The sequence below is a fragment of the Schistocerca americana genome, chromosome 1 (genome assembly GCF_021461395.2).
Source record: "Schistocerca americana isolate TAMUIC-IGC-003095 chromosome 1, iqSchAmer2.1, whole genome shotgun sequence".
Taxonomy (NCBI): Eukaryota; Metazoa; Arthropoda; class Insecta; order Orthoptera; family Acrididae; genus Schistocerca; species Schistocerca americana.
In genome coordinates, this window is record NC_060119.1 from 250,666,947 (window position 1) to 250,694,277 (window position 27,331).

The following is a 27,331-nucleotide window of genomic DNA, read 5'->3' on the forward strand; positions in this document are numbered from 1 at the left end:
GGCTATCCTTGAACTTTACTGTGTTTTACACTTGTATTTAATTCCTTGGGTACTTAATAATTAAACAAAAACGCTGCTCTGCTCTTAATTAAACCAGTTCCTGTTCCACTCCTGTATGTGTAACAGCGTAATGTTGAATCCTGAAAACAAACTATCATAATTTAAGGAAAATCGTCAGAAATTTCTTCCTCATATTAAAACCTTTCTTATCCCCATTCCAATCCGAGCACTTCGTTCTTAGTCTTCCAGTTTTTTTGTTCCCTCTTGGTTCTTATTCATCTTGTGCTTTACTCATCCTTATCTGTAGCTTACTTCTATTGCCACAGTCCATGTTTCATTACAATACAATACAGTGATGCAAACGCACGTTCTCAGAAATTTCTTCCTCATATTAATCCCTGTCTTATTCCCATTTTAATCCAAGTACTTCGTTCTTAGTCTTCCAGTCTTTTTGACCGTGTTCGTTATTTTACATTTTGTACTTTACTCATCTTTATCTGTAGCTTACTTCTATTTTTCCAACATCTACCGCCGTTTCACACTGTTCACGGCGTTTCCTACGCCGGTAACTCCTAAGAATGTATCTTGCAATGTCAGGACGGATTCTCTGGTGTCTTTATCTATGCTAAAGCTGAAATGATCGTCCTCTAACAGATCCACAACTTTCCTTTCCGTTGTGCTGTATATTATTCTTGTCAGCAGCTTAGATAAATGAGATGTTAAGCTGATTGTGCGATAGTTTACACACCTGCCTGCTCTTGCTATTTCCGGAATTTTGATGGTACATCGCCAGTCTCATAGATTCTAGAAACATACTTGGTCGAAATAGTTCAAGGGTGAATTGCCGGTCGTTAGTGTCCAACGGACCAGGTTACCATCATCTGGTGCGCTGATAACTGACTACTATCTTCTCTACTTTCTTTGCATTTCCAACCCTTGAGGGATAAAATATGAGCCCTGTTCCTGTCTGGCCTTGTGTCGTCTTGTTAGCCAAGCCATTAGGGGTTTTTGACTCAAATATCATACTTGCGAGTTTGTCGCTTTAAATGTCGACGCATTTTACACATATTAATGTAGCTGTAAAATGGAAATGGGGAAAAAGTTTACCCGCATTACGTTCGTCTTCCACGTTGGTGTGTATTTTTAAGCGTAATGATTTTACTTGCATTTTATTTAAAAAAAAGAGTTTTCTTGTTAGGTAGAAGTTCTAGCTGCGAATGATGCAGTATTGCGTGTTATAGGGGGAGCCTCTTCATCTGGCCGGCCGGTGTGGCCGTGGGGTTCTAAGCGCGTCAGTTTGGAACCGCGTGACCGCTACGGTCGCAGGTTCGAATCCTGCCTCGGGCATGGATGTGTGTGATGTCCTTAGGTTAGTTAGGTTTAAGTAGTTCTATGTTCTAGGGGACTGATGACCTCAGTAGTTAAGTCCCATAGTGCTCAGAGCGGTTTGAATCATTTTTGAACCTCTTCATCTGAAATTACGGTCCTGTGTTTTTAATGTTCTCGTTCTAGTGGTACAGAAGTAAAACCTGTTTAGGTACTGCATCTGTGAGTTGTATTATACACCCTGTTTTCTCACTTTCAATTTATGGCCTTCATTTGTTCTTTACTTCGTCAAAATTTCAGGATAAGTTATTGCACAGGTGTTACTGGCAGTAATTTCATTTTATTAATGTTTTATGTGCATTACATTTATAAAGTTTTAGTTGCTATGTATATCCAATTTACGATCTCTCATTCTTAGTAGCAGCTGCGTGGCAGTGCCACATATTGAGGTAATTCTGTATTAAGTGTCAGTACTAGCATACGACGCTGTGGTGCATTATGCTTACTATTTGAGCCCCATCTTACTCTGTTACTCGCCCCTGGGAACGGGAACGCGTTATTCAGGTCTTGGAGTCACTCACGTCCATCTAGGAAGGTAAGGCCTTATCATAAAGCTTCGGCAACATGATTGCATTTCTGAGTGTCCGATCACTGGTGAATCTTCTTATCTGTTTATACTATTTTATATTTCTAGTTTTTACTGAGTTTAACGAAGGTGATGTTGGCCTGACGTATTCAACGATGCCCTTTGGCTACACTGTCTAAACGATCGTTCTAAGAATTATCAAATTAAGGTATTTGCTCTTTCAGTATTTGATCTGTTTATACATACTTTTAGATTATCCAAGTCTGCACAACGCGATCGCGATTCTTAAATAGATGTATTTGTTCTCTGTTTTCTATGTAGATCAACCTGAAGATGCCTAAATTAGCCGAAACGCGTAGTTGAATAATAATAAAACTAAAATAGCAACCAAGACTGTTTTCAACCAATACGTCGGTTTTTTTTTCTTTTTCTTTTCTTTTTTTTTTTATTTTGTAGATAGTGTCGCGCCAGAGATATGAAGGTAATCTTTTTTTATGGGATGCTATAGTTTGATAACTATTTTCTGATAGCGCCTAACGAGATGAATCCAATGATGTATAACAGTAAGGTCTTTGAAGGTCACAAATGTGGCATAAACGTCCATTTACACATGCTGTTCGAAGTGATGACCAGTGGTATCAGTGCAGTGCTGTAATCTTCTAATCATGGGTTGAGTGATATTCCATATCACATCAGCCCTTATCATGCATGCTCTGATAAATCTCTCTCAGATATCTTCAGGCTTAGTTGGAAGGTTTTCATAAACAATGTCTTTTACGAATCCCCACAAGAAAAAAATCCAGAGGCGTCAAGTCTAGCATTTATAGACGTGGAGAAAGCTTTTGACAATGTTGACTAGAATACCCTCTTTAAAAATCTGAAGGGGGAGGGGTGAACCACAGGGAGCGAAAGGCTATTTACAATTTGTACAGAAACCAAATGGCAGTTATAAGAGTCGAGGGGCACGAAAGGGAGGCGGTGACTGAGAAGGGAGTGAGACAGGGTTGTAGCCTATGGTTCAAATGGCTCTAAGAACTATGGGACTTAACATCTGAGGTCATCAGTCCCCTAGATTTAGAATTACTTAAACCTAACTAACCTAAGGACATCACACACATCCATGCCCGAGGCAGGATTCAGGTTGTAGCCTCTCCCTGACGTTATTCAACCTGTATATTGAGCAAGCAGTAAAGGGAAGAAGAAATAAAAACTTTGAGATTTGCCGACGACATTGTAAATCTCCTTACCTGGAAGAGCAGCTGAATGGAATAGACATTGTCTTGAAAGGAGGATATCAGACGAATAACAAAAGAAAGCAAAACGATGATAATGAAATGTAGTCGAATTAAATCGGGTCATACTGATGGAATTAGATTAGGAAATGAGACACTTAAAGTAGTAGATGAGTTTTGCCATCTGGGAAGCAAAATAACTGATGATGGTCAAAGTAGAGAGGATATAAAATGTAGGCTGACTGTGTTAAGGAAAGCGTTTGTAAGGGAGTGAAATTTGTTAACATCGAGTATAGGTATAAGTTCCAGGACGTTCTTTCTGAAAGTATTTCTATGGAGTGTAGCTATGCGTAGAAGTGAAACATGGACGATAAATAGTTTATTCAAGAAGAGAATAGAAGCTTTCGAAACGTGGTGCTGCAGAAGATTGGTGAATAGTAGGTGTCTAGATCACGTAACTAATGAGGAGGTACTGAATAGAACTGGGGAGAAGAGGAATTTGTGGCATAACTTGACTAGAATTTTCCGGTGGTGGTAAGTTCCTACAGGACCAAACTGCTAAGGTCTTTGGTTCCTAGGCTTAGAGACTATTTAATATAGCTTTAGCTTACTCTGAGGTCAACACACACATACCCATGCCCGATGGAGAAATCGATCCTCCGACGGGGGATCAGGGCGAACCGTGGCAAGGTTGACTAGAAGAAAGGTTCGATTTTGTAGAACATCAAGGGATCACCAATTTAGTACTGGAGGGAAGCGTGGAGGGTAAAAATCGTAGAAGGAGACCAAGAGGTGAATAAAGTAAGCAGTATAAGGTATTCGACTGGTCAGGATGATGACGGATGGGCGTGAGGGTCTTAGGGCGAGCCGGTGATCAGCATTTGAACATGGTCTAACAATTTACTTTAACTTTTACTAAAAACTCGTTACACACATACTCAGAAGCGGTCAGTGTCCTCGCAGCCTACCGAGAACGCAACGCGGAAGCCCGGTGTCTGGCGACGCAGCAGGGTGCCTGATGACAACAGCCGCCCGGCCGACAGGAAGACCCACTTTTATTCTGTGTTGCTAGCTGACTCGCGCGGGCAGCGACCCGGCAATGCTTAATCAGCGGTGACGGAAATATGCGTACCGCGCTGCAGGGTGAACGATCGCTTGCTCACTTCACCCGTTCCCTTACACCACCCTCCCGATTAAAATTGAGCTACCTGGTGGCTCATTAACAATCCTCGACCAAATAACTTCTAATACCTTAGCCTTCATTCACAATAGGTGCCAAGTCAACTATAATGTCACCGGCAGTAACGCGTTTGAGCTCAGCAGGTGCAGAGGGCCTTGACCGTTTTAATACATAAGAACCAAAGGTGATCAAACACAAATAAATTATTGCGGAAGTTGTAGTTAGTCCAATGAAAAGCTTTAAAGTAATGGTACTCCGAGTAGCTTGTTGATACTTGTTAATATTGTTGAAAGCATGAATCAAGTTCAAATTTTTGCCACTAGTACTTATTGATTGAACTAATTGGTTGTACAGTTCGACTGTCCCACTTATATTAAAGTTGAATGAATTCATTGACTCAAATAAGTGAGTATTATTGTGCAATTCAGTAGAAATGGGAGTTGCAGATAACTTGCCTCCTACATACAAGGTGCCTTGAGACATTTGGGGTACATGGAAAAAGTCACTTGACAGCTCACAGTTTTCTATGTCAACCACAAAACCACTGCCTTGTATCTTTTGGGTAAAGGGGGAGAAGGACTTGTTACACATGAAGGTCAGGTCAATTGTTGAGTTGAAAGAGTAGATGATACCTACTGCGAACCGTTGTAGGAAGGGTTGAGTGAGTGTTTTCAGGTTCCTGGGACAGTCGTTCCGGGATTGAACATTAATGAAATGATCTCTGTCACAGCTTTATACACGACTGTCAAAAAATATGATATTCGAAGGACAAACAACTTCTTTTGTTCGCTCGCATTCGCGCAAGGTGCTCTGAGATAAAGCAAAGAAATATCGTCGGTCCCGACTAATTAAAAAGTACTCCCGCAGATGGTGCTGAACATAGGCATGGAAGGGCGCCCAAAATACTGGATAGGTATACACGCGGTAAACTTGAAAGTGGAGTCTGCTGAGGGAATGGTGACAATTAGAGCCAATTCATTATCCATCATGATTGCATCTACATCACTCAATTGGTAGTAGAAATACAAATTTTGCATATTGACTTTTAGAATTATAGTCGCAGGATTTGATAGTTCAGTTTCCACAGCTATTAGCAATGCTAAAAAATTTTTAGGATGCAACAAAACACTGCTCAAATGATTAGCTCAGCTAGTTTCAATGGCCTGTCTCAGATTAGAAGCATCTAGTGGTGCATTTGGCAAACTATCGGTAATCCTAAACAACAAACTATTTAATACTACATGGGCATTCAAGATATTGACTTCGTTCCGTAATTCCCTTTGGACTCTTGTAGTCTCATTGTACAGATCCCTAAAATGAGCTATGAACTGCTTAATAACCTTACCAATGAACATGGTATTTGTGGTGTCACCGCCAGACACCACACTTGCTAGGTGGTAGCCTTTAAATCGGCCGCGGTCCGTCAGTATACGTCGGACCCGCGTGTCGCCACTATCAGTGATTGCAGACCGAGCGCCGCCACACGGCAGGTGTAGAGAGACTTCCTAGCACTCGCCCCAGTTGTTGTACAGCCGACTTTGCTAGCGATGGTCCACTGACAAATTACGCTCTCATTTGCCGAGACAATAGTTAGCATAGCCTTCAGCTACGTCATTTGCTACGACCTAGCAAGGCGCCATTACCATTCACTATTTATGCTGTAAAACATGTACCGTCACGAGCGATGTTCACCAGTTATGGATTAAAGTTAAGTATTCCAGAAGCTACGTACGTTTTTTGCTAGACTCAATTCCTTTAACTGTTCCAGACCTCACGCCAGCCTGCGTGAGCTTAATCGCGTGCCTTTCGGCTTCCTGTCATAGTGGATTGGCTGTCTTGCCAGTCCACAACACTATTATTAGTAATTGTCTGCTGCATATTGCGTAGTGTCACTAAATGTTCAGAGAGTTCTTTAGCATTGGAATGTACTTCTTCCCTTAACTGCTCTAACTTGTTACTCACGTCAACCAAGTCCCTGTTAGTTAATGTTCCGAAGCCAGTTCTGAGTATATTGCCACCAAACTCAAACCAAGCCCGCTTACGTCTAACAAGATTATTGTGGGATAAAAGTTTTAAAAAGCAATCGGTTTCCCTTCTATACTCGGTAAAGGCTACTTTGACTTGGTTTTTACCCAACTATGATACAATGACAGTGCTGGATCCCATATCGTATGGTTGACTGGAATTGCCTCAATAAGGGAACGAGTTCACTTATGTTCTGAAACTGCTCTTCAACCTCACTTACGTTATACTTCAAAATAATCTTAAAATTACGATTAGCTACTACCATAATAGTTTGTGGTTCGAAAAGAACACCAGATTGAGGTGGAAGGATTCTAAAAGATAAACAAAACCTAAAATAAAAGCATGTGATCAAAGCAAAAACAATCATTATCCTTAAATTTAACATAATGAAGGCAAGAAGTTAGTCTTCTGCAATAAGAACAATGTTAACACTGACTCAGTTGGTTGTTACCAGAATAACACACTTCCAATTCTGCATATACGCAATTAGACACTACACACTGCTGTGAACGACGTATACGCACCTAGCACACGCTTAGCGTTGTCTCGGCCGTGGCAGATACCTTGACGATGGGGAGCTCGGGGCCGCACCGGGGCACATACGGCGGCGACCTGGCTCCTCAGCATCGAACTGTGGATCTGGGCGTCGACGGCACACCGGCTGGTTACCGTCGGGAGTGCTCTGCGGATGTCTCAGCTGCTTCCGGGGTCTGCCTCTGGGTCATTCTTCCGGTTCATCAGCTGGTTCCGGCGCTGGATTGCTCAAATCTGGCTTTACACGGTTCACGTGCACTTTGATAGAGCGAAACGGCAATTGGACTTTTACTGTGACCGGGGAGATAATTTCAAGGATCTTATATGGCCCTTTCCAATGCAATTAAAATTTCTTAACGTGACCCTTCTTCAACACGGGGTTACTCAAATAGATTAAGTCTCCAACGCAATACTTAGGTACGACTGCTCCGCGATCGTTTTGCGCGGCCTGCTGCAAAAAGGACTGATGGTTTCGAGCCTTTACATGATTCCATACTTCCTGCATTTTGCTGGCTTGGTCCCTGACGTGTTCATTGCTGCTGCCTCTTGCTGATGATGCGAAGTCGAACGGCGAGGTCATTCGCCTGCCATAGACGATTTCGTAAGGGCTGAGCTGCGTGCTGGTATGCACCTTCGTATTGTAAGCACTCATTACGAATGGAATGTAGTTGTCCCACGAATCATGTTTACTGCCCTCGTAATGACTTACCATTTTCATGAAAGTTCGATGAACCCTTTCCACTCGACCATTCCCCTCTGGATGAGCTGGCGTTGTCCTTAGCTTCCGCGCTGGAGGGTGAACGATCTCTTGGCTACTTCACCCGTTCCCTTACAGTATTCAGGAGGATGTAGGCTGCAGTAGTTACTCGGAGATGAAGAGGCTTGCACAGGATAGAGTGGTATGGAGAGCTGCTTCAAACCAGTCTCTGGACTGAAGACCACCACCATAGCAACTGCAACAACATTTCAGTCTTTCCCTGAACATTTTTGAGCTTCCTCGGTTTCAATCAGTTGAAGTATTTCATCTGTTGCGCAAGGTTTCTACGGAGTTGGTTTCCTTGTGCATTTGATTCACTGTCCAAAATCTTTCATTGCTCTGTTTAGAAAAGTCCACTCCTCTTCAACAGAACTGCCTATTATGATATTCCTTAGCTGTATCCGCTTCCTTGCACACGGATTCTTCTTTACGATTCTTAAACTTCAGCCTACTCTTCATTACTAAATTTTGATTTGAGTCTGTATCTGTTCCTCGGTTCGCCTTAAAATCCAATATTAAATTTCGGAATCTCTATTTGGCCATGACGTTATCCAGATGGAATCTGCCCGTATCTCGGGGTCTTTTACGAGTAAAAAATCTGCTCTTCTCGTTATTTTTGAACAGATATTCGCGTCTATTAACTGAAACTGATTGTACTCTTAGAACTCAGTTAGTGTCATTCAGCGCTCATTACTTCTGCCTAGAGCGCATTCTTCCGTAACTTTATTCACTTCCCTAAAACCGCTTTCCAGCCCCCATGATTATTGCATTTACCTTTTTCTTTACGTGCTGAACTATTCGTTCAATATCCTAATATCTATGTCTATGCATCTTCTGCTTACAATTTTGACGTGTATATCTGTACTTTCGCTGTGGACATTCTTTTGATGTTGAATCGGAAGAGAATATCCCTAGCACCGATGTGTTCACAGTTCATCGTCTCCTCTACTTTCCCGTACGGAACGAATCCCATTCCCGTTATGAAGTTATCTGACACTTTTTGAAGTACCTTACATTCAGCAGACCGGATTTCCTTGTATTCTATCCATTTCACTTCACTGACATCCACTATATTTAGATTGGGCCTTTTACATTCCCTTTTCTGATATTATAGCTTTCCTATTATGTTGAAACTTCCGATATTCCACCCTCAGACTCCTAGAATGTTATCCATTCCTTGGTTGTTCCGTCATTTTCTGATTTCCTCTTGGCAGCGATCTCGCTGAGATTAGAATGGGGGGCTAGTCCGGAATCTTCTGCGAATGGAGACGTCATCTTGTCACTTTTTCTGTTACAGGTCCCATGTTCTGTGGGTAGACATTACATAATGGGAAATCGAAATGTTTCAGTTTGAGGGCACTGCTGCAGCGTACATGCAACGCTGCCTGACTCCGATGCGGGTATATAAGCAACGACACATTGTTAAGGGATAAATGACTCCTTCTAAAGTTTCCGTAAACAATGGAACACAAAACTCATCTTAAAAAAAAAAAAAAAAAAAATTGAACCTGTAGTTTACTTGCCATAGATGGACCATAGGCAACTATCACGTGCCTCTTAGACTTCATCAAAGCCTTTGAGACAGTCAATTAGACGTGTTACTAGCCAGATTTAGTAGCCCAAATTTCTTGCCAAGATCCATGGAACGGTTTCGCTCATACCTGGCGTCTCGCCACCAATGCGTCGTTCCCGGCATCATAAAGCCATAATGGAGGCAGGAACCATCAGGTATCCCCCAGGGATCGGTATTTGGTCCTTTACTCGTTTCATTGTATATCAACGATGTGTCATCAGTTTCATCCTGTTCCAAACATCACAAGTATGCTGACAACTTCCAGTTTTATCTGTGTGCGAAACAAGTAAACGTTAAGACTGCAACGTAGAATTTCAGTACTCACCTATGTGCATTAGCTAAGTGGGCACAGAATAATGCTAATTGAGCACAGAATATAGCGTTAAATTTCTTCCACTCCAAAATTCAAGCAGTACTATTCGGTCTTCGTAGGGGCATTAGGCTGAACCATCGCGTTTTCCTTCCATCTTTAACCCTAAGTGGGAGAAATATCAATTCCTCTCTTTCAGCAAAGAGTCTAAGAGTAGCATTAGATGGTAATAACCGCAGTGTGCAAGAACGCATAAGCATTTCTCGAAACCCTTTAAAAATATTAAAATATCTTCCCTCTTAATATGAAAGAGAAATGTATTCAAATGCTTATACCTCCAGTTACTGGTTACAGCACTGTTATTCTGCAGAAAATTTCCCAGGGAAAATCGAGCCACCTGGAACTGGTTATGGTTGCCTGTGTTCGTTATATCTGTAACGTTCGATTCTTTGACCATATTTCACCATATTCACATCTATTCTGGCTGTGTGCAGACTAGCACAGAGACTCCATACACTACGTCGCCTGTACTTTGTTGTCAATGTACAGTCTTTCTCTTACCTCTCCTCAGCCTTAACACTCTTGTCTCAGCAATATGGCAGGAATCCCCGTTCCCATTACAGCAAAATCTTTTCTGTCTCACTTCATCACCCAGCCATTTCCTCGAAGTCTTCTTCAGTAGCAGGAACCCAGCTCTGGAATAACCACCCTCATTGTATTAGAGAACTGAATAAGATCTCCAGTTGCAAAGGACTGTTAATACAATATCTGCCATGGCAGCAATAACGATTGGAGTGATAAAACAAAGCAGTAGGCTTTACGAGAAATATCGACCCATAGTCTGTGTACCTAATAGTGTATTTTAAATACGACAGTATGCCATCTTAGGCCCTGTATAACACTTAAAACACTTGACAATGGCACTATGAAGCCGAAATCATGATCGTGTAAATGTAACACTGCAAATAAAAAACAGTCTAATATCGGTACTGACTTAAAAGAGATTACCACTGCCCCTTTATACACTCGTATCCCCTTGACATCTTTCTTTCTAACCAGATGTCCCTCATTTCCCGGCCTTCTTAGCTGGTGCAGACTCCTTAAATTTCCCCTCCACAGAATTCGCTTTATCTTAAGACTTTTTTTTGTGCAGCTGTAAATTCATTTTTAAACTACCGCTGTTTTGTACAAGTAAAAATTGTTTCTCTATTGACAACTTTCATTATCATCATCATCATTATTAGTGTCATCATCATCAACATTATTACCAAATATTTTCCTCATTATCATTGTATTATTATTATTATTATTATTGTTATTATTATTACTAGAAGCAGCAGTAGTGGAAGTACTGCCAGTATTAACGTTATAAGCTTTTTCCCAGTACTGTTTATTCACATTGTCTCTACAGACACTAAGCTCATTTTATTACTATCTGTTGGATTAAAATTTTTAGATAACTATGATGTTACATAATACTGTATGTGTTAAACCCTCGTTCCGCTGTAAGAGAGGGCCTGAAGTTCCTAACCCGTCGAGATTAAGTAAATAAATAAAAAATTAAAACAAACATGCATTTTAATGTGGTAGTTTCCATAGCCTTCTGCATCCTTTTGTCTTTGGTCAATGCTGATTATTCCACCTAATGATTGTAGACAGACAGAAATGACTGACTGCACGAAGTTACGCCTTTCCCAAAAGATTCCAGAAAATAAATGGAAAAATAGAATATTATTTATCTTCAGGTAACACTTTCCAGCTTTTTGTTTCAACAATAATTTTGGATTTGTCTCTTCTGCATTGTTTTTGTTCAGGTGATGACCTATAAAAGCAGAGGCAGGTAAGTTGTTGTAAGTCCATCAAATTTCATCCAAGCCAATAAACTGTGAAATGAAAAAAAAAAAATCCATTTATTCCATTACGCATTCTTGAAACTAAAACTTGTGCTTAATACAAATGGATAGAAGTTTGGAATGGCAAGATCCCGCCAGTACTATTTTGAAGAACCTGCTTCCACAAGACGATAGTGCTCCTGGCGGAGGTCAGATAACATCGATGATGAGGACGCTCTTCTAGTACGAGAACTTTCTCAATTACCTTCACAGGCCAAGCGTCAGAGATGAACCAATTGATTTATGCAACTCAACATCATAGAAACGGTGATTTAAGGAATGTATTCATTTAATGTAATTTTTTTATCACAACAAGCAATTAATATTGTCCATAGAACTAAGAAAACTGAAAGAAGTAAACAAACTGAAACAACAAGCTCCAACTAAGAAAATGCGACAACTTTCAATGGAACAATGAAATTTTCAGAGTATTGTAACCTGCACATGTAACCAACTTCAGTATATATCAAGGACCATCTGTTAAAAGATAGTGCCATTACTATATTGCGCTTTATCTCTACATTTTGGAGTCACAGCATAATCAAGTGATATATGGAAACATCACATCAGAACAAAATGGTTTATCTTTTTCCCTCGTAGTATCCAAAGAATTGCATGAATTGTCCGTTACAGTGAACTGTTATCAGCTACCACATGCCCTATGTATGTTTAATTTTATCATCATCATCATCATATGTACTACAGAAGTAATATTAGCTCGTTTGTTCATGTACAAGACAACACTAAACTAATAAGAAATACGTCCCTTCATCGATGAGGATGCTGGGGGGAGTCCATTACCCTTCCTGTATTCAGCCAAAATAGTTCAATAAATAAGTGTTAGCGGAGTGTCTTCTCATTTTCGATTGTAAATAATAACGACATTCTGAATCGTAAAGAAGCTCACTTTGAAGTTTGAAGTAATTGAGCCTAGTCACTTTTTGGAATACCACTAGTCAAAAAGGTAAAAACGACAGTAACTTCATATTAGTTATTTTCATTTAATAACAGCCTAATGAGTTATGTTCTGTGTTACTTATCTTCAAGTGATAAATTTGTTATTGCATGAAGTTCTTTTAAGACATTAGGTACCTAACATTGCTTTGCAGTGCAACGGAATTGGTCGCCAATAGTTCATTACAATCCTTTCTCAATTATTATGTCCAGAATGACGATACTGGAAGAAGAGAGTACCTGCATTACGCTTCAAAAAAGCTGACTCAAGTCGCAAAGTGTTGATCAACTAACCAACTGAAATATGTGTCATACTTCGTAGCTGTAATGTGAAGCAAGGTGAAAAAGTATCTTTGCAGTAACCTCTTCGATTTTGATGAAGGATTTTTTACCAGAAACTTTAATATTATACACTGCAATATAATTACACGTCTCAAATTAAACAAAGCAGTTTATACTGCAAAAGAAAGCTAGCCTGTCAGTAACTGGAGTGCAGTTATACGGAACAGCATATTAAATGAAGCCTTCAAACCAATTCGTCCAACTTTTTAAAAGATATCATATAAATGCTCTATGACCAGTATTTAATTAAACGGGATGAAAACGTACATCCAGTCTGCTCTCACTGCTTTTAATTTTGATGGAGTAGTTTTTATCTGTGTTAAGTGTTATGGACTCGTATTTTAGTGTGGTCTAGAGGCCAAACGCAAAAATTCTTTTATCTTGACTACATACACATTCCTTACCAACAACAATTTGAAAATACTTTAATGGTACTTAACCACAAATCAACTTTAGCTTATTCTATCTCTTTTTGTTAACACTAACAGCTGTTATTTATGCAATGTTGATTTTTTGCCATCATTTGCTTTTGCATTACAAAAGTATCTTATTTAAAAAATGTTACATAAGACACTCTTTTGAAACGGTAGTAGGTATCTGTTTACCCTTCCATCATTTCATTCATTGACGGAATATTTCTTCACGACTCATTCTATAAACTTAAACTATTGAGTGTACTTCATCACCTGTCCACAAATTATTTAACCTTTCACCTATCTTAACTGTGAGTTCTCAGTGAAACATTGTATGTTGTATCAACTAAACGAAACATTTATCTAGCCTTGGTTCACAAACTTTATTGTCTCAGTAAAGGAGTCTTCTGGTATGTGTTAAATGTATGGATACTATTTTCTATCGCATAAGCTGATGCCTAGAAAATTAAACAACGCCATTTCATCCACAAAGGAAGTCAGTTCTGCTATATTGGACAGACTGCAAGGTTGGTCTGTACTATAGAACCTGTAGATTGAAGACACTAGATTCATCCTCTGTCGAAAATTACTTGAATCAACACCACAAATATGTTGCAGATGTAGAAGTCTTACGATCAGAGAGAAATGCTGCGAAGTTCACTTATTTAGGAACATTAGAAATTAAAAATGTATGTATCCCCACATTTGCTATTGGATTGCTATTGGACGAACAGACTCAGTTGAATAATTCATTTCTTTTAGACGATGTTATAGTCATCGCATGGATAAAAAGCTGCGTGCCTTCATTCATAAACAGCAAACGACACTAAGTGCTGTGGACTTTACTCCAATGCATTTTATTCACACTTACTGTAAATGCTGTCTTAATTAATATAGCAGAACACAAATTTAATCGCGTCAGAATTGTCAACAGAGATAACCTTTACAGTTTGACTCAACAATCAGTAGGTTAAGAAGTTGTGATGTTTACCTTTGCTTTTTGCCAATCTGGGGATCAGTTGCGTATTAGAAACAAGGCTTATAACGTAAAATAATAATATAGTTCGTAAACAATAATAAAATTTGTAGAACTAGGCTAAATATGTGTTTCGTTTTGTTACTACTTCTATTTATTTTGTCAGAATATGCTGAAGAGTCTCGTTACTTTTTACCATTCGAACGAATTTATAAGTTTACGCAACACATGTGATATTCAGAGTCGAAATGCTTCTTAGCTTTGGTGATGGAGCACTGCATTTTTAAGATTTTATTGTTCTGTCGCTCCTCAATATATCTTCTTTTTCCCACACAAATGAAATAATTTACTGTGCCAGTCACCTTCGTACTTTTCCACTAGACGTCCATAAACAGGTGGAAAATAGTGTTGTTACGTTCCCGCTGTTAGCGCAGAGCACAGACGATGTTTAACAGTAGCAGATCAAGTGCAAGGCACTTTATGTTTCTCTTTTAGTGGTGATACCATTGTTTTTTTCCTTTCTTTCTTGTTTTAGGGCAGGAAAACTTGTCAGTCATTTTCGACTTTGTGGAATGTTTCCACGACTTCTAAACCTGTTCTCTGCAAATCGCTGTGAAGTGCATCAACACCGCAGTGTATAATCCATAATTCTCAACTTGCTAACTCTCTGCTTCTGCATGTTGGAACAAGTAGCAGCTTTCTGGAACAGGTATCAACTTACTATGTTGACGTCATATTTAGACTAGCTGACGTCTGTGCTGACAGACTGATGCAACTTCCAAGCATGCCATGGCGCAAATTTGTATATGGTCATCCTGATTCAAGTTTCCATTATTTCCCTAAATCGCTCCAGGCAGAAGCAGTTGCGGTTCCTTTGAAGGAGCACGACCGATCATTTTCCGTAGCCCTGCCGCAACCCTATATTGTGCTCCATCTCTGACGACCTCGACTTCGCCGACATGTTAAACACTAATCTTCCTTCATCTTTTAGATGAAAGCATAACAGTTCTTGATATTTGCCTACGTAAACATGTATTACTACTGTCCAGTACGCTACTTCATGAAAGTTTCGTGAAGGTTCCAATGTATGACTGCATGATTTATCATTTTCTCCAAAAACTATATATTTTTTCTTCTTGGTAAATTTAATGGCATAGCTTAAGGTCACCACAATGTTTCAGTGACTCTGAATGTTCGTTTCTTGTACAATGTGTACTACCACAGTTCAGTGAGGTATTTCAAGTTTCCACTGCACCACACTGTGATAAAGCATTATCAGCTGAAGATGACGAACGTTTCGTGATTGAAGATGAAGCTAATATCCTAGCATGGCGTTACTAAAATGTTCGACTGACTTTGTCACCGATTTTAGAAACGAGTCTTTTTAAAACTTTGGGCGTGGGAGTAACATTGTGTTACTTGGTAATACACTTCGCCAACTACATTTTAACCTGTATGTTATATCAGTAATAGTACCCAAAAGTATTTTGCAACATATAGAAACAATAATTCGTATTTTGACGAACTGAATACATGCTACAAACACTGATCTACGATCGTCGATCAATTTTTAGCCGGCGGTGGCCTGCATGGGAAAAGAGAGATATACATTTTAAAATTCCAGTACAGTCGCAAGTGCCATGTATCTTTCCTCTACCGAGATGTTTCACTTGAAAGACACGAGCTGATGAAAATCAATGTCTTACAAGGCCAAAAAACGAAATAAAGTCCTAACTTATATAAGCTAGCCAAGGACCAAACCTTAAGTATATCTGGCTTTGCAAAATCCCCTGACACACATAAAACGGAATTAGTTGGTTGTATATGTGGGTTTTGATCTCTCGGACATATGCAAAAGAATAGATGCTATTTCGACCCCACAGTCATCATGAAACACTCAAGACACAAAGGAAATCAATGATATTAGCTGCCAGTGGGCACTGACTTACATCAGTGTAGAAAGTTGGAAATTTGTCACAGACCTAGATTCGAACCCGAGACTCTTTCTTACCATGCAAACGCGCTAACCACTGCGCCATCCAGACACAGTGGTCATCACAACTCCACGGACTGCCCTGGCACGCCTCCTGTCACACCCAGATTCTCAGCTTATCCACACACTAAGGATGTAGTGCACTTTGCCCATTATTCTCATTACTCTCGACATCTCGCCGATTCCTGTAAGAATTCGAGCCTGGTGTGCATCTGCACTGAAGTAATCAAGTGGTCGCCCACAACTTCATTATATATGTGGTGTTTGTTCTTTCGGATATGTTCCCCATTGATTGAAGTCAGTGGTCACAAGCAGTTAATTTCGTTAATTTCTTTTTGTCTTGATTGAATCATGGTGACTGCGGGATCGAAACTGTTCTTGTTCTTTCAGATACGTCGGAAGCGACAGCCACCACATATGTAATTAAAACGAGGACACCACTTGATCATTTCAATGCAGACGCATACTACTCTCCAAGTCTTACGGGAATCGGCGAAATACAGCGAGTAATGAGGACGATGGGAATGAGATATTACGTTAGTAGTGTGTAACTTGAGAATTTGAATATTACGAGAGGCGTGCTGGGGTAACCTATGCAGTTCCCATAACCGCTGTGTCCCGATGCCTGATAAACAAGAGACCTGGGTTCGAATTCTGGTCAGGCACAAATATTCTACATTCCCTCATTTATTTGAATCAATGCCCACCAGCAGCTTATGTCATTATTTCCTTCGTGTTTTAAGTTGGCTGAATACATTTAACATAAACTTCCTGCTCACGTACATTGTAAAATTTAACAGGAAGACCTGTCGTCTCTTGATGAGAGAGTCACAGCCTTATCGATGCACGATTTGGTGGATGCTACCTCACTAACAATAATGAAATACAACAAACAATGACATCATTAAACTGTGGGAAATATCTGCCACTTTCACAATTCTAAAATTCATTACTGGTTGGTTATTAAAATAAATATAAACCACAAAGCAAAATTCCAAATAAAATTATAATCGCCGCCTTTCTGGGCGGTAATATACATAAGTCTTGCGTGTAACAAGTTGCTAATGCCAATGAAATTTAGTAGTATTCTAAATACGAGTATAGATTAAAAGTACCAGTCAGATACAGCGACCTGACTCCTGTAATATCTACAGTTCATTTGAATGCAATGTATGTACTGGAAGGAATTTACTCTATACATACTTGGTACATATACTTGTTTTCGAGTACTCACAAATGTAATAAATTCCCATCAATAGGGCTCTGACTCAGTCAACAAGAACTGTATATCTTCCTGTTTAGCCTTAGAATTTACATGAACAGTTTATATTATAACAGTACACAACCAACTTACTTTTATGAATGATGGAGCCACTATACCCAGGCCGTTACGTCTAACGTGTGTCCCTTCACTCCTTCATGTAAGTTACCAGGTTTCTAGTTCAATCTGTCGTTTTATTTCATTTCATGGTGGTGTAACGTATTTCGACAGCACCAAAAATGTTCATGTCTGTTGAATAATACCGCTCAATAAAGTAAACTTTTCAGTAAGTGAGATTTGTGACTCCTCTATAATTTTACATGTAATTTATTCCAGTAGTGCCAGTAAGTGGGCCATGTGTATTTTGATGAGTAATACACCTAGCTTATGGGTGAAAACTTTTAGCCGGAGTGTAAATCGTTCTAAGAAAGTGTAATATGCACAAATGTTAATTAACTTACATGTTTTATCACTAGTTGCAATATTTTTGGAAAATCTTATAGAAAAATTAACGTCGCTAGTGACACGTCCGTAAAGTGCTCAAAATCTCACATATTTTCGGAAATAATTGATTTTATTTTGGTGCAATATTAGAATTTTTGTCAGAGATCTGTAATTTTAGTTCCATATTACCATGAGTGAACTGTGTGTGTGTGAGGGGGGGGGGGGGATTTTCATTATTTTATCCATCTTCAGCAGATGTAACTGTATTTATTGAAATAATCAACAAGTTACACAGAAGAAATTTTATTTCCTTAACAGGTTCGTGCACCTAGTGTCCTTCTTCAGAAAGTTGTACCTATTACATTATTTATGAGTGTCAAAAGTAAGATGCATGCAGCATATTGCTGTGGTCATGTGGTTCAGGCGCTACAAACCACATGACCACAGCAATACTCTGCATGGGTCTTATTTTTAATATTCACGATCAATGCGATAGTTACGTCCTTCTGAAGAAGGGTAGTAGGTCACTGAAAAAAATCTCTTTAAGCAGCTGGCTGCTAATTATTGCAATAAATCTCTTTTTTCTGATACATAATTGTTGCTGCATTTTCCAGATATCGACCTTTAATCTCTGACTTGTTCCACCATTGGCTTTCATCATGCTTCATCTCCATCTTGTTCCACTACTGCCTTTGGCCATGTTGTAGTGAAGGTAAACATTTCTTATTATGTTCTCTTCGTGTGCTACGAAAATATATTGTTTAACAGATACAGCGCAGAAAACGATCTAATGAAAACACTTTCTTCCCATTCTCTAAGTGTGTCTGATCAAATCATTTCTTTGAGAGTGTACTGTGTGTTTTACATGTGGTTATCTAGACTTTCAGGTATACTTTTGATATTATTTAGTAGATTATTATGAAAAATGAAGTCTAAACGTCTTACAGGGCCTAGGCGCCATCGTTCCGATCAGCTCCTCAAGAGCCTGTTTTATACATAAACATTCGTCAGAAATAATAAAAAATAAGGGCCAATCAATAGCATCGATTCCATTTATCAAGTGCAAAATATCGTACATTATCTTCTGCGCCCCCCTCCTAAATTGGTATTTGCTTAAGCGAAACAAGCGTTTAATAACACCAGGTGATAATGAACCTTTTTATGAAAGAACAATAGCATAACTGCATGTTGAAATTAAAGTGGCAAGACTCTTGTGTTTACTGGCATTTTTTAGATGTGGGAATACTGCATGGTACACTGGCTTACGTAAATTTTGGAACTAATGTTTTCGAACATGGCGCAAACTCAGCTTCTGAGCTTGGCCAAAATGACAGCTGTAATACTCCATTGTGACTGACTTCTTCTTTTTAATGGCGGCTAAGATTCTGGGACTGTGACTGGCAGTTTCGTTTTAATCGTGGGTAAGTTACTAGGCGCTGATTACAGAGACAGTGAGAGTTACAGGAGGGGAGGTAAGAGAGTAGGGGTATGATAATGATATTTAAAATGCCCACTGACTTGTTAATACTATAAATTTAATTAAAGTAATTTAGTAGACGTATTTGTCATTGTGGACCAGAAGTGATTTCATCACTTTATGCCAGAAATGCTAAACTAATCAAACCAAACACAACAAATTGATAGTTCGCACAGGAATAGATTAACTTGTTTCTATAAGTCACTAGCATTATGAGCGGTGATTTATGAGATACAGACGGATTCTTAACACTAACAGCCCTGGAAAGGCTAAAGTATGACTAAGAATTACGTCTTCAGAACCAAATGATGAAAAACTACATGGAGAGAGGAGTCAACAATAGCACAAGGCAACTACACCTTGTGTTCTTGGTTATGTATAATTTTGGTGTTTGAAGTACCTTCTATTTCTAGATCCAACGAAATTTATAGGTGAATACTATTTTGAGCCTGATGATGGTGTTATTTCAGCCCTATATCAAAATATTTGTGATGTTGTTTTACTGAAAACTGACATAACAGAATGTGGTTGTGTAATAATGCATGTTACTTCTTAAGGGGACCTGGGCCGTCAAGCATGTAATTTTTATTAGTATTTTGAAATTCAGTTACTAAAAAACTTCAATAGATATCAGAAGGAAACTTTAACCCAAAAAAGGTATATCGTATCCTCTACACGAAGAAAGTTAAAATCTGTGGCATACATGGTAGAGTGAATAATGATTTTTATCTTACAATATGTCCTGAATTACATATAACTTCTACTTACTTACTAATTAAAATTTAACTATTATTTTCGCTATTTGCAACACCAATATCTTGTCCATTTTCAGTAAGATGCTTCAACTTGTGTTTTGAAGCACTGTCTGGCGAGCTTTTAGGCCTAACCTCACTATTCTGCTGCGCAACAGTTTTTAGGATTTGCTATCATCCTGTTGTATTGATTACCATGAAATTCACGACTGCAGTTAAAGTTTTCTGTTCCTGGCATTTTACCATGTAAAATTGTCGAAATACGCAGTCACAACAATAAGTTAACAACACGAGCGCATGGGAAAAAGTCAGTAAACTCAAGTGGTCTGCTCGTGTCGACAGAGTGATGGATTGCAGTAGATCCCTGTCACACTGCAGTGTATATGTTCTTCAAGGACATTAGACAATCGAGTTGCTATGGAAACAGAGGCGCCAAAACTAAATAACGAGGCATTGTAGGCAAAGTATTGTGTTAGACTGTTTAGATTAGAGATTACATTAGATTAGATTAGATTTGTACTTGTTCCATAGATCATGAATACGACACTTCGTAATGATGTGGAACGTGTCAGGTTAATAAAAGGTGGCTATACAAGATACTACATTACACAAAATATTACATGACACTCAATTTTTTTGTGGGGGTTGGGAAATTACCACTTACTATATCCAAAAATTCATCTGCTGAGTAGAAGGAGTTGCCATTAAGAAATTCTTTTAATTTCCTTTTAAATACTATGCGGCTATCTGTCAGACTTTTGATGCTGTTAGGTAGCGTGACAGTCAGGCATTCACGTAACGCATCTGCTTTAGAACGGCATTTAAGGCGAAAGTGATGAAATACTATACATAAAGTATTTATTTTGAGATTCAGGGTGAGGCACAGGATTTTATTAAATAAAAAAGTCCAATTTTTGGACTTTCTTGACATCCAAATCCCCTAAAAAAATAAAATAATAGCAGCCAGTCACTGCAAATGTAAGCGCGCCACATACACTCCTGGAAATTGAAATAAGAACACCGTGAATTCATTGTCCCAGGAAGGGGAAACTTTATTGACACATTCCTGGGGTCAGATGCATCACATGATCACACTGACAGGACCACAGGCACATAGACACAGGCAACAGAGCATGCACAATGTCGGCACTAGTACAGTGTATATCCACCTTTCGCAGCAATGCAGGCTGCTATTCTCCCATGGAGACGATCGTAGAGATGCTGGATGTAGTCCGGTGGAACGGCTTGCCATGCCATTTCCACCTGGCGCCTCAGTTGGACCAGCGTTCGTGCTGGATGTGCAGACCGCGTGAGACGACGCTTCGTCCAGTCCCAAACATGCTCAATGGGGGACAGATCCGGAGATCTTGCTGGCCAGGGTAGTTGACTTACACCTTCTAGAGCACGTTGGGTGGCACGGGATACATGCGGACGTGCATTGTCCTGTTGGAACAGCAAGTTCCCTTGCCGGTCTAGGAATGGTAGAACGATGGGTTCGATGACGGTTTGGACGTACCGTGCACTATTCAGTGTCCCCTCGATGATCACCAGTGGTGTACGGCCAGTGTAGGAGATTGCTCCCCACACCATGATGCCGGGTGTTGGCCCTGTGTGCCTCGGTCGTATGCAGTCCTGATTGTGGCGCTCACCTGCACGGCGCCAAACACGCATACGACCATCATTGGCACCAAGGCAGAAGCGACTCTCATCGCTGAAGATGACACGTCTCCATTCGTCCCTCCATTCACGCCTGTCGTGACACCACTGGAGGCGGGCTGCACGATGTTGGGGCGTGAGCGGAAGACGGCCTAACGGTGTGCGGGACCGTAGCCCAGCTTCATGGAGACGGTTGCGAATGGTCCTCGCCGATACCCCAGGAGCAACAGTGTCCCTAATTTGCTGGGAAGTGGCATTGCGGTCCCCTACGGCACTGCGTAGGATCCTACGGTCTTGGCGTGCATCCGTGCGTCGCTGCGGTCCGGTCCCAGGTCGACGGGCACATGCACCTTCCGCCGACCACTGGCGACAACATCAATGTACTGTGGAGACCTCACGCCCCACGTGTTGAGCAATTCGGCAGTACGTCCACCCGGTCTCCCGCATGCCCACTATATGCCCTCGCTCAAAGTCCGTCAACTGCACATACGGTTCACGTCCACGCTGTCGCGGCATGCTACCAGTGTTAAAGACTGCGATGGAGCTCCGTATGCCACGGAAAACTGGCTGACACTGACGGCGGCGGTGCACAAATGCTGCGCAGCTAGCGCCATTCGACAGCCAACACCGCGGTTCCTGGTGTGTCCGCTGTGCCGTGCGTGTGATCATTGCTTGTACAGCCCTCTCGCAGTGTCTGGAGCAAGTATGGTGGGTCTGACACACCGGTGTCAATGTGTTCTTTTTTCCATTTCCAGGAGTGTATTTCTTAAAATTTATAAAAATTCGATTCTATTTCTTTTGTCTGAATCGTACGTTGATGGCATCTATTCACTCACAAATCTGTGAATTAAGTTCATTGACCATAATGAGCATTGCATTGAAAGTTAATTGCACTTCATATTAACAGAATCTTCCGTCGGTTCTTGGTAGAACAACATTATAATAATAAATGAAAAGCACCAGTTTGCTTTTGTTCTACAATATTATTTTTATTGCTAACCGGTTTTCGGCTTACAAGGCCATCTTCAGACATTTACTGAGTATTATCTTTGGTGATAATACTCAGTAAATGTCTGAAGATGGCCTTGTATTATCTTTGGTGATAATACTCAGTAAATGTCTGAAGATGGCCTTGTAAGCCGAAAACCGGTATTATCTTTGGTGATAATACTCAGTAAATGTCTGAAGATGGCCTTGCAAGCCGAGAACCGGTATGCAATAAAAATAATATTGTAGAACAAAAGCAAACTGGTGCTTTTCATTTATTATTAATTGCACTTCCTACCTATGAACTCCAACAAACAGAACTTTTTGCGCTGTCCTAAGGCAAGACAGAAATCTTTCCTTCTTTTTCGTGCAGTATTATTATTATTGTTATTGTTATAATTTTAGGATTCCAACTGTAGGTTATTATACCCCCCTCCCCAAACGATAGAATTCCTTTAACCTCAAAACAGAGAAATGTGACGACAAACGTACATAAAGAGACATGTGATGACAAACGCGTACGTAAGCAATAAGTATGGTATATTTCGATTACAACAGTTCATAGTAACCGCTGAAATCGGCCACAACCATCCGATACTGTGGAGATGATCTCTTTCTTTGTACCGACCGAGTTAGTGCAGTGATCAGCACACCAGCCTGGATTTCACGAGTAGACGCGTCTCGTCATCCGGATTTGGGTTTTCCGTTATTTCCCTAACCGCCTTAAGGCATATGCTGGGATGGTTCCTTTGAAAGGGCCTTCCGTAATCCGAGCTTGTACGTCATCCCTAATTACCTTGGTGTCGATGAGATGTTAAACACTAATTTTCCTACGTCCTTTTTCTTAGCTATTTCTCTTCCTTCGTCGGTACACTTAATGTCTGGAATGACTCGTCTGTTACACCACTGGTCGTAAGACAATGCTCACGTATCACAAGTGCACAAACTCTCGCTGCGACGGGTAACGAGTAATATTCATTATATGTATATATATATATATAATTAATAACGCGATGAAGAATCTTATCTTAAAACAAGGTGGACCATTCTGAGGAATGAAAACGAAGAAGGTGTTAGTGAGCTGACACATCATAACAATGTGTTTTATGGAACTGAAATAGTAAGTTCATAAGGCTATTTTAGTGAAGAATATTAAGTGTTTCCATTTTAATGTAATAACTGGTTTTAAAGAGTATGATGAAGTGGCTAAGTGAAGTAATTGACAATTGCTATGCTTAAGGGTTCTATAAATGCCAGACACATTATTTTTTATACAACTTTCTCTTAAGGGACTGTTTATTTGAGTACTGAGTACGTTGAGTTACTAACTGTATTTGCAAAGCTTTATCTAGGGGCTCGTCCACAGTTTGTAATTGTCAGATTCCTTAAAAGGCATCATGTCAATACACTGCCATAATTATAAATTGTGACTTCCAACCATGATTCCATCCCGCTTCCTCTTTTATGTTATCTAAGATATGGTGGGTAAGTGTGGTACAAAAAGGGATCCACGAACCACTTGTTGTAAAAGTTGTAAAATTGTCATTATTGTGTTTTGAGACTTGTCTGTCTGTTTCAGGAAGTTACGTAACATGAGTCTCCGAGCTTGCCCCGGCGTACCGCATTTACGGAAAGAGCAGTTGGTGTATTATCTCCGTGTGCGCGGACTGCCGGTAAACGGAAATGTGTCTCATTTGGTGGCCAGGCTTCGTGTAAAGGTCGACACTCCCATTGCCCTACCGACAGAAATCGTTAGCGAGGTTGGCGACTTGTTGTCGATTGTAGAAACAGCTTTAAGTGGTGTAGGTCCGACAATTGAATTTCTGGCGTCTACACAGCCGATGCGTAAGCAAATTTGTCGCCTGCAGGAGCATTTAGCCCGTTACTGTAATTGTTTATCGGATATCGCTTCAATCGATCTCAATGATGCGATGGGTGCTCTCCGTCATAAGTTGCCTGGTGTTGCCGGAGGTTTGCAGTCACGCGCCGTAGCGCTTGCTTTAAGCGGGAGAGGTTTAAATACTAATTCTGAGCCTGAAAATGTGAGTGAGGTCACACGCGTTAAGTGTAGCGAAGAATATTTGAGTTTATTTTCCAAGTTACCTAATCCAATTATGAGTGTCTTGAAAGATATATCTGTCTTGTATATCAAAAACGTGAGCCAGATTGAATCCTTCCTGAGGTTATTAGTTCGTATCCAGATTCACGCTGATGCGTTGCATGTTCCACAGTCTGCCGTATTAACATTATTATATCCTATGGCCAAGGGCGTGTTGAGTAGCATGACATCCGAGGAATTGGAAAAACAGGGGACCTTAGTTCAGCTCCGTCAGCGTATTATTAATAGAAGGTTGAAATTCAAATGGCTCTAACCACTATGGGACTAAACGTCTGAGGTCATCAGTCCCCTAGACTTAGAACTACTTAAACCTAACTAACCTAAGGACATCAAACACATCCATGCTCGAGGCAGGATTCGAACCTGCGATCGTAGCAGCCGCGTGGTTCTGGACTGAAGCGCCTAGAACCTCTCGACGACAGAGGCCGGCTTAATAGAAGGCTCTTGCCGCGCATGAGCGTCAAATTGTGATTGGAAGGTCCAAGCGTGTAACCGAACCCTAGTACAGTATTTTGAGAGGGTTCGCACGGCCGTAGTGGCGTTGGATATCCGTGTGTCAGTCTTGATTGTATCGAACATATGTTGGAAGGCATGCGGGTACAGGGTGACGCCAGATTGAACCTTGTACGGCGCCCTTGTCCTGTGGAACAGTTTCAACACTTGGTTGATTCTATTCATGCTATTTCTGTGGCGAGTGAACAGGGTTCCGACGCGCAAGTGAGAGTAATATCTGAGGCACCAAAGTGTAGTAACTTTATTAATACAAGTTCTCATTCAGTAGTTCGGCGTTGCTACCGTTGCCATCATTTAGTACGGAATTGTCCGGTATTTAGGAGCTTTAGTTCAAATAACTGAGGCCAGAGGATGGGAAAAGGAGGTGAGTTTACTAACTGGCCAGTGAATTGTAAAGCCATTCAGGCGACGCATGTTCCGGCGCTCCCTTTTGTTTGTCCTAGGACAGTAATCAGTGTATGCATTGGTGGAAAAAAATGGCTCTGAGCACTATGGGACTCAATTTCTGAGGTCATCAGTCCGCTAGAACGTAGAACTACGTAAACCTAACTAACCTCAGGACATCACACACATCCATGCCCGAGGCAGGATTCGAACCTGCGACCGCAGCGGTCTCGCGGTTCCAGACTGTAGCGCATAGAACCGGACGGCTACTCCTGCCAGCCTGCATTGGTGGATTCTGGTACTTCCGTATCCTTAGTTGATTCCAATTGGTACACAGAATATAGACATTTGTGCAGATTTTCGTCTCGGCAGTCTCAGGCTAAGAGATGTCGGGTCGCCGATGGCCGAGAGTTACCTCTAGTAGGGGAGGTGCGGTGGTGGTTGCACGTCGATAAATTCTCATGGCCTCATAGATTTTCCATTGCTAAGAATATGAGGGTCTCTTTTTGCTCGGGTGTGATTTCATCCAGCATGCCGGTTTGGTATTGGATTATGCCGGGAGTACCTTTTATTTTAAGTTTGCGCCTTGCCACCGTCTCTCTATGTGTTCGTGCCAGCGGTGTTTTGCGGGGAATGTGAGCTATGTGTGCAATGTGCAGGCGACACGGGTTATCTTATGGAGCATCAAGTGCAGGCTTTCAACCAGGTCCTGGAGCGCTATCCTGAGGTCTTATCGGGTAAGTTGGGGGAGACAGAAATTCTTAAGTATGACATCCAATTAACTGGTAGTGTGCCCGTCCGTCAGACCCCTTATACGTTGTCTCCACCGAAAATAAAGATTTTGAGAGCCAAAATCGATAAGATGCTACAAGAGATGCTACAAGGGGGGGGGGGGGGGTGATTAGACCATCAACTTCGCCCTATGCTTCGTCCATGCTACAAGGGGGGGGGGGGGGGGTGATTAGACCATCAACTTCGCCCTATGCTTCGTCCAATGCTTGCCACTATACTTGCCCAAAGACAAGTATAGCGATTTTCGTATGGTAGTTGATTACCGGAGGCTTAACAAAATGGTGGTATTGGAGACAGTTCGCTTGCCCGATTTGCACAATTGCTTTACCTGGTTTGCAGATGCTAATGTGTTCGCCATCTTAGATCTCAATCAGGCATATTACCAGGTCCCCCTTGCCGACTCATCCAAGTTTTGCACAGATTGGAATTTATTTGAGTTCAGCTGGGTACCTTTTGGGTTGGCCACTGGTGCGGCTGTGTTGTCCCGATGTTGTTGGATGTGGTCTTAGGGGACTTGAAGTTCGTCTGTGTCTACAACTATTTTGATGACCTGGTTACCTACAGTCGCACCTTTGAGGAACGCCTTGTTCACCTGGAGCAGGTTTTCCTAAGGTTGCGTTCGGCTGACCTCACTGTCAAACCATCTAAGATTACCTGGTGTAGACAACACATTTCTTTCTTAGGCCATTTGGTATCTGCAAAAGGCGTAAGCATCGACCAGGACAGAACTAAGTATTTACGGGATTTTCCCCCTCCCCAGAATAAGAATGATGTCGCTTGCTTCATTGGCATGGCGAATTTCTTCCGTAAATTCATTGCCAATGTTACCCATCTTGCAGCCCACCTTAATGAT